At 50.9% G+C, this 12784-nt stretch overlaps 1 protein-coding gene across 1 annotated transcript in view; it reads right to left on the bottom strand.

Annotated features, from left to right (window-relative positions):
- BRF1 (BRF1 RNA polymerase III transcription initiation factor subunit) overlaps positions 1 to 12268 on the bottom strand; it is a 357225-nt gene extending 344957 nt beyond the window's left edge. Inside the window, exon 1 of the mRNA XM_060261809.1 lies at positions 12062 to 12268. The gene's annotated coding sequence lies outside the window, so the exon portion shown is untranslated. The remainder of the gene's footprint in view (positions 1 to 12061) is intronic.
- Positions 12269 to 12784: the final 516 nt, after the last annotated feature.

Raw genomic sequence — 12784 nt, 5'->3', positions numbered from 1 at the left:
TGACCACGGTGTCTGCCTGTGATCTGCAACCTGTTTGTACAGACCGATTTGAAAGAAGCTGCACAGGAATGGGCTCGAGAGTCATGGAGTAAAAGGACAGGTCCTCTTGTGGATCAAAAACTGGCTAATTAATAGGAAGCAGAGAGTGAGTATAAATGGGCAGTCTTCACAGTGGAGGACGGTAACCAATGGGGTGCCGCAGGGCTCGGTACTGGGTCCCATGCTCTTTAACTTGTTCATAAATGATATGGAGTTGAGAGTAAGCAGTGAAGTGGCAAGTTTGTGGATGACACTAAATTGTTCAGGGTGGTAAGAACCAGAGAGGATTGTGAGGAACTCCAAAGGGATCTGTTGAGGCTGGGTGAGTGGGCGTCAACGTGGCAGATGAGGTTCAATGTGGCCAAGTGCAAAGTAATGTACATTGGGGCCAAGAATCCCAGCTGCAAATACAAGTTGATGGGGTGTGAACTGGCAGAGACTGACCAAGAGAGAGATCTTGGGGTCGTGGTAGATAACTCACTGAAAATGTCAAGACAGTGTGCGTTTGCAATAAAAAAGGCCAACGCCATGCTGGGTATTATTAGGAAGGGAATTGAAAACAAATCAGCCAGTATCATAATGCCCCTGTATAAATCGATGGTGCGGTCTCATTTGGAGTACTGTGTGCAATTCTGGTCACCGCACCTCAAAAAGGATATTATAGCATTGGGAAAAGTGCAGAAAAGGGCAACTAGAATGATTAGAGGTTTGGAACACTTTCCCTATGAAGAAAGGTTAAAACGCTTGGGGCTCTTTAGCTTGGAGAAACGTCGACTGCGGGGTAACATGATAGAGGTTTACAAGATTATGCATGGGATGGAGAGGGTAGAGAAAGAAGTACTTTTCTCCCTTTCTCACAATAGAAGAACTCATGGGCATTCAATGAAATTGCTGAGCAGTCGGGTTAGAACAGATACAAGGAGGTACTTCTTCTCCCAACGGGTGATTAACATGTGGAATTCACTGCCACAGGAGGTGGTGGCGGCTACAAGCATAGCCAGCTTCAAGAGCAAGTTAGATAAAAATATGGAGCAGAGGTCCATCAGTGGCTATTAGCCACAGTGTATATATGTGTGTGTGTATAAATAAATTTTTGGCCACTGTGTGATACAAAGTGTTGGACTGGATGGGCCATTGGCCTGATCCAACATGGCTTCTCTTATGTTCTTATGTTCTTAGCCTCTGGAACAGGGTTCTGGTCAGACAGCCTTTTCATCCCTTCCAGCTCTATGATTTGATGTTCTTCGGCCATAACGTATGTACGCAGTAGGATGGGAGCGCCACCCTGCCAGAATTCACTCCAGCCTCCTACAGCCTTCCAGGCGCAATTCAAAGCACAGCTCGTTTTTGGTTTTTTTTCAGAAACAACTCTGCTTGGACTCCCCAGGCCTCAGCCCCAGCCCTCCTCCCTCACATCCCACCCTGTGATCTCCCAAGATCAAATGAAAACAAGCCTGTCAAACAAACGACAACACCTTTGCAAAAAGAGATGCAATCCGAGCACCTGCTCTGTCTTCTCCTACATCTTTCCCTGGAGCCTCTTCAAGAGTTCCTTAAAAATACGCAAATCCAAGAAGCGGCACTGAGACTGATTCAAGTGTTCAGGAATGACAGGCTGTACTCGAAACAGACGTTACGGATTTTACCACGCTTGATGAACTAATCCTCCACGTGCATAATGAGGCAGTACAATTCCACGAGGTACCTAACACGTGCCGCTGGCATTCCTGAACATTTTTAAGAAAACCTAAGATCTTTGTGTTTCAGCAAAGATCACCACCAAGCATTGACAAACCAAAAGGTTATGAAATACAAATCCAAAACAGGCAGTCAGGAATGGATATCCACTGGCCTCTCTCAGGCTGAAAAGGTAAAGGTAGGCCCCTGTGCAAGCACCGAGTCGTTAATGGGGTGACGTCATATCAGGATGTTTTCACGGCAGACTTTTTATGGGGTGGTTTGCCGTTGCCTTCCCCAGTCATCTACACTTTACCCCCAGCAAGCTGGGGACTCATTTGACTGACCTCAGAAGGATGGAAGGCTGAGTCAACCTTGAGCCAGCTACATGAACCCAGCTTCTGCCACGACCGAACTCAGGTTGTGAGCAGAGCGTGGACTACGGCGCTGCAGCTTTACCACTCTTTGCCATGGGGCTCCTTCTCTCAGGTTAGGTAGCCATAAAGTGGAATGTCTGGGTCATTCTGCATTATTTGGGGAGAGGCCAAGCTTAATGGAATTCAGCACCACTGCTACCACCATCCGTAAGAAAAACTAGCTCTGAGATGCAAGCAATTTGGATACAGAAGTGACCCTGGGCGGTGAGGGGTGCCTAAATGTCTGCACCTGCCATTTCTTTATGCTAAATGGGTTCTTTCCACCTTCTACCTGGCATGCAGATGTTTTCAGTGAACAGCTCTGGTCTGCACGCAGAAAGTCCCAGGTTCCATCCCTGGCATCTCCAGTTAAAAAGATCTGTAAGTAGGTGATGGGAAAGATCTCAGCCTGAGACCCTGGAGAGCTACTGCCACTCTGAGTAGACAATACTGACCCTGACGGACCAAAGGTCTGATTCAGTATAATGCAGCATTGTGTGACTTCCCTAGAACACAGCACTGCAGCTTGTCTTCTAGCCTAATGATGTGCAAACATAAGAAAAGAATCCTAACAGGTCTCGTATTCTTTTTTTAAAACTATCCCCTCTCTCTCTCTCTCACACACACACACACACACACAACAGGGCGGAGGGAGCAATTTGGAGCATCTCTCTGCAGGTTCCCAGATGAGCTGAAAAGGACCCATTTAGAGCAAATAAATGGCAGGTGCAGAGACATTTAAGCACCCAACCTCCCAGGATCACTTCTCTACCCAAATTGCTACATCTCAGAGATTGGGGGGGGGGGAGGATGCTGAATCCATTAAAAACATATTTGCATATAGATTCAAGCGGGAAGCCATGTTGGTCTGAAGCAATACAACGAAGCTTAAGTCCACACATACACGTGAAAGGTTATACCCAGAATTAAATTTTGTTGGTCTTAGAGATGCCAATGGACTCAAACTTCGCTGTATCTGCAACATTTATTTTTATTTCCAATGTTTTGTATACCGCTGCAGAATACAGAGGAGGTCCTGTTTAAGTGCCACAGCCATTACACTGATCCTCTGCAAATCATCTTTCGATAAAGAAAGCGAGCGGCTGCATCAGCGCACCCTGAAGCAAGGCTAATTTTTCAATTTTCGCACAGTGTAATCTATTTCTAACGCAGGATATCCACATGCAGACATCTCTGGCACCCAACCGGAGAGCCAGCAGGGTAGAAAGGATCTCTAGCAATAATAAAGATGTCTGTTGTGGGGGGAGAAGATATAGGAGATTGTAAGCTGCTCTGAGTCTCTGATTCAGAGAGAAGGGCGGGGTATAAATCTGCAGTCTTCTTCTTCTTGCATCCTTGCATATAACCAACACATGAAGCTGCTTTATACTGAATCAGACCCAGGGCAAGAGACAAACAGAGGTGGTTTGCCACAGATTGCCTCTGCAAGAAAGTCCAGGGTTGCTATGCAGAGGCAATCTATGGCAAACCACCTCTGTTTGTCTCTTGCCCTGAAAACCCTATGAGATCACCATAAGTTGGCTGCTACTCAAGGCTCCGCCTTCCCAAAAAAGGACACATTAATTTTACTGTTTTTAACTGGCTCATTACTGCATTTTAATGGCTCCTCATTTGGCTCCGTTATATTCTGCCATTCTGTGAACTTCTTGGAGACTTTTAGTTCAAAGGCACTAAAGAAGCAAACTATTTACTTATACCCGCTGTGCTCGCAAAAGCTTTCAGCTCAGTCCCCAGCATCTCCACTTAAATCAACCCGACGGTCAGCAATATACGGAACATGAGGCTACTGGAAGGCTACTGCCAGTCAGAACAGACAAGACTGATGCTGATAAAGCAATGGTCTGACTCAGTGACAGGCAATGTGTATATTAATGTGCCAGATTCCCATTATAATAAAGAGTCCCGTAGCGCCTTTCAGACTAACAAATTTTATTGTAGCTTCCAAAAAAACACAGCTCTCTCTGTCAGACGCGTCTGGTGAATAGAGCTGTTTCTCGAAAGCCACAATAACATCTGTTAGTCTTAAAGGTGCTACTGGACTCTATTATTTTGCAGCAACAATCTTACATGGCTTACTCCTTTGGGTCAGATTCCCATTACAGAGAGCCAGTTTGGTGTCATGGTTAAGTGTGCGGACTCTTATCTGGGAGAACCGGGTTTGATTCCCCACTCCTCCACCTGCAGATGCTGGAATGGCCTCGGGTCAGCCATAGCTCTTGCAGAGGTTGTCCTCGAAAGGGCAGCTGCTGTGAGAGCCCTCTCAGCTTCACCCACCCCACAGGGTGTCTGTTGTGGGGGAGGAAGGTAAAAGAGACTGTGAGCCGCTCTGAGAGAGTATAGGGCAGGATATAAATCCAATGTCGTCGTCTTCTTCTACAAAGACTTGGGTTTGAATCCTCCCCCGATCAGCCATGAATCTAGGGGCTGACTATGCAGCAGTCTATCACACAGTCTAACCAACCTCGCAAGACCATTATAATGATCAGTGTGGGGGGGGAGAGAACACCACAGCCCACATTTGATGGGAAACAAGTATTAATATTAAATATAGGGGTGGCCAACGGTAGCTCTCCAGATGTTTTTTGCCTACAAGTCCCATCAGCCCCATCAGCATGCTGGCTGGGGCTGATGGGAGTTGTAGGCAAAAAACATCTGGAGAGCTACCGTTGGCCACCCCTGATATAAGCAAATAGAATGAGAGGTAGCGCGGTGCTTAATTTAATTTTTTAAATTTTAATTTAATTTAACTTTTAGATTTATATCCCGCCCATTCCCGCAAGCAGACTCAGTGCTTAAGAGTGCTGGGCTAGTATCCCAGCAGTGGGGATAAAAGGGAGGAGAGCAGAATCACGCAAGCTGCCTCGGATCCCCACTGGAGAGGAAAGCAGGGCAGCAAACGAGGCAAATTAAATTAAACAAACAATGCTGCATGATATCTTGCCCTGCCACCCTGCATCTTGGTGCCCGCTCCAAAAGAGCTGTGGGAGACCCACCTGCAGGATGCATACCCTAATGTTACTGCGTCAGCTGCCTCTCAGAGTGACACCCGAGACCAAGGGTGGCCAAACTGAGGCTCAGGAGCCACATGTAGCTCTTTCAGACAGATCGTGTGGCTCTCGAAGCCCCCACTGCCCTGTCGGCCAGCTTGGAGAAGGCATTTCAAGTTGCTTTATTTCCATCTCTCCTCTCTCCCCTTCCCTCCCTTCAAACATCTGATGGCCGTGTCTTGTGGCTCTCAAACGTCTGATGTTTATTCTATGCGGCTCTTACGTTAAGCAAGTTTGGCAACCCTCGCCCTAGACAAACGCACAAATCCAGGGCCAGCCACCCCCTTTCCCCTTGCTTGTGTCTCATCCCTAGCGCACTAGGCAACCTCCCTTCTGCTACTATTTTGTAACCCACAAAGCCCGTAAACAGAAGCACACAGCTACCTTCACTCCATGGCTCAACGGCAGAGCACCTGCCTGGCACACAGATGGTCCCAGGTTCAATCCCTGGTGCCTCCAGTTAAAAGGATGAGGAAGGAGGTGATGAGAAAGACCTCTGCCTGAGAACCTGGAGAACTGCTGCCACTCTGAGTAGACAATACTGAACCTGATGGATCAAGGCCTGATTCAGTAGAAGGCAGCTTACTATCACCAACATATGCTTTTGCCAATTAACAGAATCCATTAGTAGCTGAGACAACAAACTTTCACTGGAGACCCCAGAGAGCCGCTTTTGTTCAGAACAGACAATGATCACATAGACCAAGGGTGGCCAAACTGTGGCTTGGGAGCCACATGTGGTTCATTCACAAGTATTGTGTGGCTCTCAAAGCTCCCATGGCCCCTTGGAGAAGGCATTTGTCTCTTTGAGAGCCAGTTTGGTGTAGTGGCTAAGTGCACGGACTCTCATCTGGGAAAACCAGGTCTGATTCCCCACTCCTCCACTTGCACCTGCTGGAATGGCCTTGAGTGAGCCATAGCTCGCAGAGCTGTCCTTGAAAGGGCAGCTTCTGTAAGAGCTGTCTTAGCCCCACCTACCTCACAGGGTGTCTCTTGTATGTGGGGAGGGGGAGGAGGTAAAGGAGATTGTGACTGCTCTGAGATTCAGAGTACAGGGTGGGATATAAATCTAATATCTTCTTCTTTAAATCACTTTTCAAGCCAAGCCAACCAGCAGCTTGGGGAATGCATTTTTAGGTTATAGTTTCTTTCTTTCCACCTCTCCCCCACCCCACACACACCTCTTTGCTTTCCTTCCTTCTTCCCTTCTCTTGTGCCTCTCAAACATCTGACGTTTATTCTATGCGGTTCTTACATTAAGCAAGTCTGGCCACCCCTGTGATAGACCAATGGCCTGGCTTCGTATAAGGCAGTCAGGAAGGGATCCCGACTCAGTGGGAGAGCATCTGTTTCACATGCAGAACGTCCCAAGGTTCAATCCTGGGCATCTTCCATTAAAAGGTGAGGTGAAATATTGCGGAGCTGATGCCCGCCAGAGTAAGCAAGACTGCTCTTGCCAAGCCAAGGGGTCCTGCTCATCTTAAGACGGCTTCATGCATTAAATTTCCCAGGGGTCACAACTTGGAAGGGAGGAGAGCCAGATGCAGAACAGGTGGTGGTGGAAAGCGCTGTTAAGTTACAACTGTTCGTGGCAACCCTGTAGGACAGCGGTGGCCAATGGTAGCTCTCCAGATGTTTTTTGCCATGCTGGCTGGGGCTGATGGGAGTCGTAGGCAAAAAACATCTGGAGAGCTACCGTTTGCCACCCCTGCTGTAGGATGTTATAGGCAAGAGACATTCAGAGGTGGTTTGCCACTGCCTGCCTCTGGGTAGCAACCTGGGCTTCCTCGGTGGTCTACCATTCAAATACTAACCTGGGCCAACCCTGCTTAGCTTCCAAAATCTGACAAGCTTAAGTTAGCCAGGGCTGTCAAGGGCAGGTCAGTGCAGCATACTGGGTAATGATCTACCCTAGAATCCCAGAGGCCGAGATTTAAATGCCCTGTATGGTGCAGAGTGGTAAGCTGCAGTACTGCCGTCCAAGCTCTGCTCACGACCTGAGTTCAATCTCAGTGGAAGCTGAGTTCAGGTAGCCAGCCCAAGGTTGACTCAGCCTTCCATCAATCCGAGGTTGGTAAAATGAGTACCCAACTTGCTGGAGGGTAAAGTGTACCTGACTGGGGAAAGCAATGGCAAACCACCACATAAAAAAGTCCGCTGTGAAAACGTCGTGATGCAACGTCACTCCACGACTGGTGCTTGAACAGGGGACTACCTTTACCTTTGGCTTTCAGCCCCTCTCCTCATGAGAACATAAGAGAAGCCATGTTGGATCAAGCCAATGGCCCATCCAGTCCAACACTCTGTGTCACACAGTGGCCAAAACCCAGGTACCATCAGGAGGCCCACCAGAGGCCCACTCACTATTCCTCCTTCCAAACACCAAGAATACACTATCAGTGCCCCAGACATAAGAACATAAGTGGAGCCATGTTTGATCAGGCGACTGGCCCATCCAGTCCAACACTCTTATGTCACAAGGTGGCCATCAGGATGTCCATCAGCAAGGCCAGAACTCCAGAAGCCCTCCCACTCTTGCCACCCAAGCACCAAGAAGACAGAACATCACTGCCTCAGACATAATGTGAGTGGAGCCATCTTGGATCACACCAGTGGCCCATCCAGTCCAACAATCTGTGTTACTCAGTGGCCAAAACTCAGGTGTCGTCAGGAGGACCACCAGCAGGGCCAGAACTTCAGAAGCCCTCCCTCCCTTGAGCACCAAGAAGAAAGAACATCACTGCCCTAAAAATATGAACATAAGAGAAGTCATGCTGAATCAGGCCAAAAGCCCATCCAGTCCAAGACCCTGTGTCAATCAGTGGCCAAAACCCCAGGTGTCTTCAAGAGGTCCACCAGTGGGACCAGAACTCCAGAAACCCTCCCACTGTGGCCTCCCAATCACCAAGATGACAGAGCATCACTGCCCCAGACAAAAAAACATAAAATAAGCCATGTTGGATCAGGCCAATGGCGCATCCAGTCCGACACTCTGTGTCACTCAGTGGCCAAAGCCCAGGTGCCATCAGGAGGCCAACCAGCAGGGCCAGAACTCCAGAAGCCCTTCTGCTGTTGCCCCCCACCCAGCAACAAGACAGAGCATCACTGCCCCAGACAGAGTGTTCCCTCTGTATCTTGTGGTTAATAGCCACTGATGGACCTCTGCTCCACATGTTTATCAACCTCCTCATAAGAACATAAGCAATACCATGTTAGATCAGGCCAGTGGCCCATCCAGTTTAGCACTCTGTCACACAGTGCCCAAATCCCAGATGCCATCAGGCAGTCCAGCAGCAGGGCCAGAACTCCAGAAGTGCTCCCACCGTTGCTCTCCAGAAGCACCAAAAACACAGAGCATCCCGGCCCCCACTGATGGACCTCCTGATGGCACTTGGCTTTTTGTGACATAGAGTGTTGGCCTGGATGTGCTACTAGCCTGAACCAACATGGCTTCTCTTATGTTCTTATCACTCCCTCCCTGCCAGCTTCCCCTACTGTACAGGGATATAGTGTGGAATTGTTTTCTGTGGCCCCAGAAGGTAGGACCAGAACCAATGGGTTGAAATTAAATCAAAAGCGTTTCCAACTCAACATTAGGAAGAACATCCTGACAGTCAGAGCGGCTCCTCAGTGGACCAGGCTTCCTCATGAGGTGGTGGACTCTCCTTCCTTGGAGGTTTTTAAACACAGGCTAGATGGCCATCTGACAGCAATGAAGATCCTTGCTGGGGGTGGTATTTGTGAATTTCCTGCATTGTGCAGGTGGTTGGACTTGATGACCCTGGAGGATCCCTTCCAACTCTATGATTCTAGGGCTGCTTTGTGGGAACATCAGAGAGAGCTCATGCAAAAAAAAAAAAAATGCAGCACCTTCCAAGAAGGTCAATGTCTTTTTCTAATGCACCAAATAACCAGCATTTCCCAAGCTGGGCATCCCCGTCTCCAGCTCAGCCCCACTGTGGCTCTTTTGCATTCATTCCCATTCTCAGCCTCCCACCTAGGGTTGCCAAGTCCAATTCAAGAAATATCTGGGGACTTTGGGGTGGAGCTGGGAGACATCGGGGGTGGAGCCAGGCGCAAGCGTGTGACAAGCAGAACTGAACTCCAAAGGGGAAGTTCTGGCCATCCCATTGAAAGGGACCGCACACCTTTTAAATGCCTTCCCTCCATTTAAGAACATAAGAGAAGCCATGTTAGATCAGGCCAATGGCCCATCCAGTCCAACACTGTGTCACACAGTGGCCAAAAACCCAGGTGCCATCAGGAGGTCCATCAGTGGGGCCAGGACACTAGAAGCCACCCCACTGTGACCCCCCAAGCACCAGGAATACAGAGCATCACTTGACCCAGACATAAGAACATAAGAGAAGCCATGTTGGATCAGGCCAGTGGCCCATAAGAACATGTGATCTGGACCCTTGCCCCTCTTGGCTGATTAAATCTTGCCAAGGGGAACTTAGATGTCCTTTACGGGACATCATAAATAGATCCCTTGTAGAGGGGCATTTTCCAACACCTCTGAAAGAGGCTTTGGTCCGCCCTCTCCTGAAAAAAGCTACAGCAGACCCGGCTGAATTGGCGAACTACCGGCCGGTGTCCAATCTACCGTTTTTAGGTAAAATTATTGAGAGGGCCGTGGCGTTGCAGCTACAGGGGTTTCTGGATGACGCTTCTGTCCTAGACCCATGTCAGTCTGGCTTCCGGCCGGGCCATGGGACGGAGACGGTGCTGGTCGCCTTAGTGGATGACCTCCAACGGCAACTGGATCGGGGCGGCGTTGCGGTACTGATGCTGTTAGATCTGTTGGCCGCATTTGATACAGTCGACCATCGGCTACTGACGCGCCGCCTCGCCGACATTGGGGTTGAGGGGTCGGCCTTGCAATGGCTTTCCTCCTTTCTCCTAGGTCGGGGACAGAGGGTGGCTTTCGGGAGCGAGCGGTCCCAGAGGCGCATACTGGATTGTGGGGTGCCCCAGGGAGCAGTTCTCTCCCCGATGTTGTTTAACATCTATATGCGCCCCCTTGCCCGGCGGTTTGGGCTGGGTTGCCATCAATATGCAGATGACACCCAGCTCTATCTACTAATGGATGGCTGGCCCGACCCCGCTCCAGGGAATCTCGACCGGGCATTACAGGCTGTTGCGACATGGCTCAGGCTGAGTGGGCTGAAGTTGAACCCAGCGAAGACAGAGGTCCTATGCGTGGGTCGCGGCGCTCTGGGAAGGGAAATAACTCTCCCGGCCTTCGATGGTGCGCCATTGAAAGCAGCGCACCAGGTAAAGAGTCTGGGTGTTTTACTGGAGCCTTCACTATTGATGGAGGCCCAGATAGCAGCCACTGCCAAGTCAGCATTCTTCCATCTGAAGCGGGCAAGGCAGTTGGCCCCTTTCCTTGAGCGCCGGGACCTCGCAACAGTGATCCACGCAACGGTCACCTCAAGACTAGACTACTGTAATGCCCTCTACTTGGGGCTACCTCTGTGCCGGACCCGGAGATTGCAGCTAGTGCAGAACGCGGCGGCCAGGCTGTTGTTGGGACTCCCGAAACGGGAACATATACGGCCGGGGCTACGTGAACTGCACTGGCTGCTGATTATATACTGGGTCCAGTACGAAGTGTTGGTTGTTACCTTTAAAGCCTTATATGGCCGAGGACCTGTCTACCCGAGGGACCGTCTTTCCCCATATGAACCCCAGAGAGCACTGAGGTCAACGGGGAAAAACCTAATGACTATCCCTGGGCCGAAGGAAATTAAATATCAGAGCACCAGAGCACTGGCCTTTTCGATCGCGGCCCCTACCCTATGGAACCGACTCCCTGAGGAGGTGCGGGCCCTGCGGAACCTTGAACAGTTCCGCAGGGCCTGCAAGACCACTTTTTAAATTAGCATATTCGGACTGCTAAGAAAAACGGTAATCAAGGATCCGCCAATGCGGTTTAAAGATCTACACCGCAGTATAACTGTATTTATTGGATTGGTTTTAATTTAATGTTTTAATGTCTTATTGTAAATCTAAGGTTTTTATTACTGTATGTTTTTATGGAATGCTGTTAGCCGCCCTGAGCCTGCCAAGGTGGGGGAGGGCGGGATATAAATGAAATTAATAAATAAATAAATAAGAGAAGCCATGTTGGATCAGGCCAATGGCCCATCCAGTCCAACACTGTGTCACACAGTGGCCAAAAAACCCAGGTGCCACCAGGAGGTCCACCAGTGGGGCCAGGACACTAGAAACCCTCCCACTGCTGCCCCCCTACTCCAAGCACCAGGAATACAGAGCACCACTTGCCCCAGACATAAGAACATAAGAGAAGCCATGTTGGATCAGGCCAATGGCCCATCCAGTCCAACACTCTGTGTCACACAGTGGCCAAACCCCCCCCCCCGTGCCATCAGGAGGTCCATCAGTGGGGCCAGGACACTAGAAGCCCTCCCACTGTGCCGCCACCCCCAAGCACCAGGCATACAGAGCATCACTAAATTTGGAAATAACGATGGATAGGGGCACCTTCTTTGGAGGCTCATAGAACCGGACCCCCTGGTCCCATCTTTTTGAAACTCGGCGTATGTTTTGAAGAGAGGCACCGAATGCTATGTGGAAAATTTGGTGCCTCTGCCTCAAAAAACAAAAACAAAAAAAACCCTCCACGAGCCCCAGATACCCGCAGATCAATTTTCCATTATACCCTATGGAGAACAGGTCTCCATAGGGAGCAACGCGGAGTGCTCTCTCATGACCCTGAAGCGGGGGGGGGGGGGGGGTGGGATCCCCTGCCCCCACCTGGGGATTGGCAACCCCACTCCCCCCCCCTGCAAGCGCCGCTCCATCCCCCCGCCGCTCTCTCGCTCGCCCACCCACCGTCGAGGGAGACGAACTGCCCCACGGCCGAGGAGCCGCCGCCGCTGTTCTCCACGAACTGGACCTCGGAGACGATGATGTTGTCCTCCAGCACCGAGCCGCAGCCCGTGCACACCGCGTCCCCCCGCGCGGAGTCCACCTCGATCTCGCAGCCGCCGCAAGCCGCGCACACCCGCCCGCCGGCCCCGTTGCCCCCGCTCCCCGGCATGGCGGCGGCCCGCTGAGCAGCCCCCGAGGAAGAAGAAGAAGAAGCCGCCTCGCCTCGCCGGTCTCTCCTCGCTCTCCCCGCAGGCCGCGCCGGGAAGGCGGAGGGGGAGGAGCTCCGGCCGGCCGCGGTGACCGCCCCTTCTCGCGAGACCTGGTGAGCCGCGCCTCCCGCCGGCCCTCCACAGCGGGGCGGGGAAAAGGGCGGCTGAGGGGGAGGCGCGCGGCCCGCAAAATGGCGGGAGGTTTCTCTAGCTGAGGAGACGCCTCCGTGGGATCGCGAGGGAACCGTCAAGTTGCCTGAACGCCTGGAACAGGGGTGGCCACAACGGCAGCCCGCCACGTGTTTTTTTTTGCCTACAACTCCCATCAGCCCCAGCCAGCATAGCCAATGGCTGGGGCTGATGGGAGTTGTAGGCAAAAGAAAATCTGGAGCGCTACCGTTGGCCACCCCTGGCCTGGAAACTTCCCGAGGCCGAAGCAGGCCCGGTCTTGGTCACTCCAGAGAAGGATGTTGGA

The sequence above is a fragment of the Heteronotia binoei genome, chromosome 21 (genome assembly GCF_032191835.1).
Source record: "Heteronotia binoei isolate CCM8104 ecotype False Entrance Well chromosome 21, APGP_CSIRO_Hbin_v1, whole genome shotgun sequence".
Lineage (NCBI taxonomy): Eukaryota > Metazoa > Chordata > Lepidosauria > Squamata > Gekkonidae > Heteronotia > Heteronotia binoei.
The sequence above is the reverse complement of the archived record's forward strand: the minus strand, read 5'-3'. Positions and strand labels throughout refer to the sequence as shown.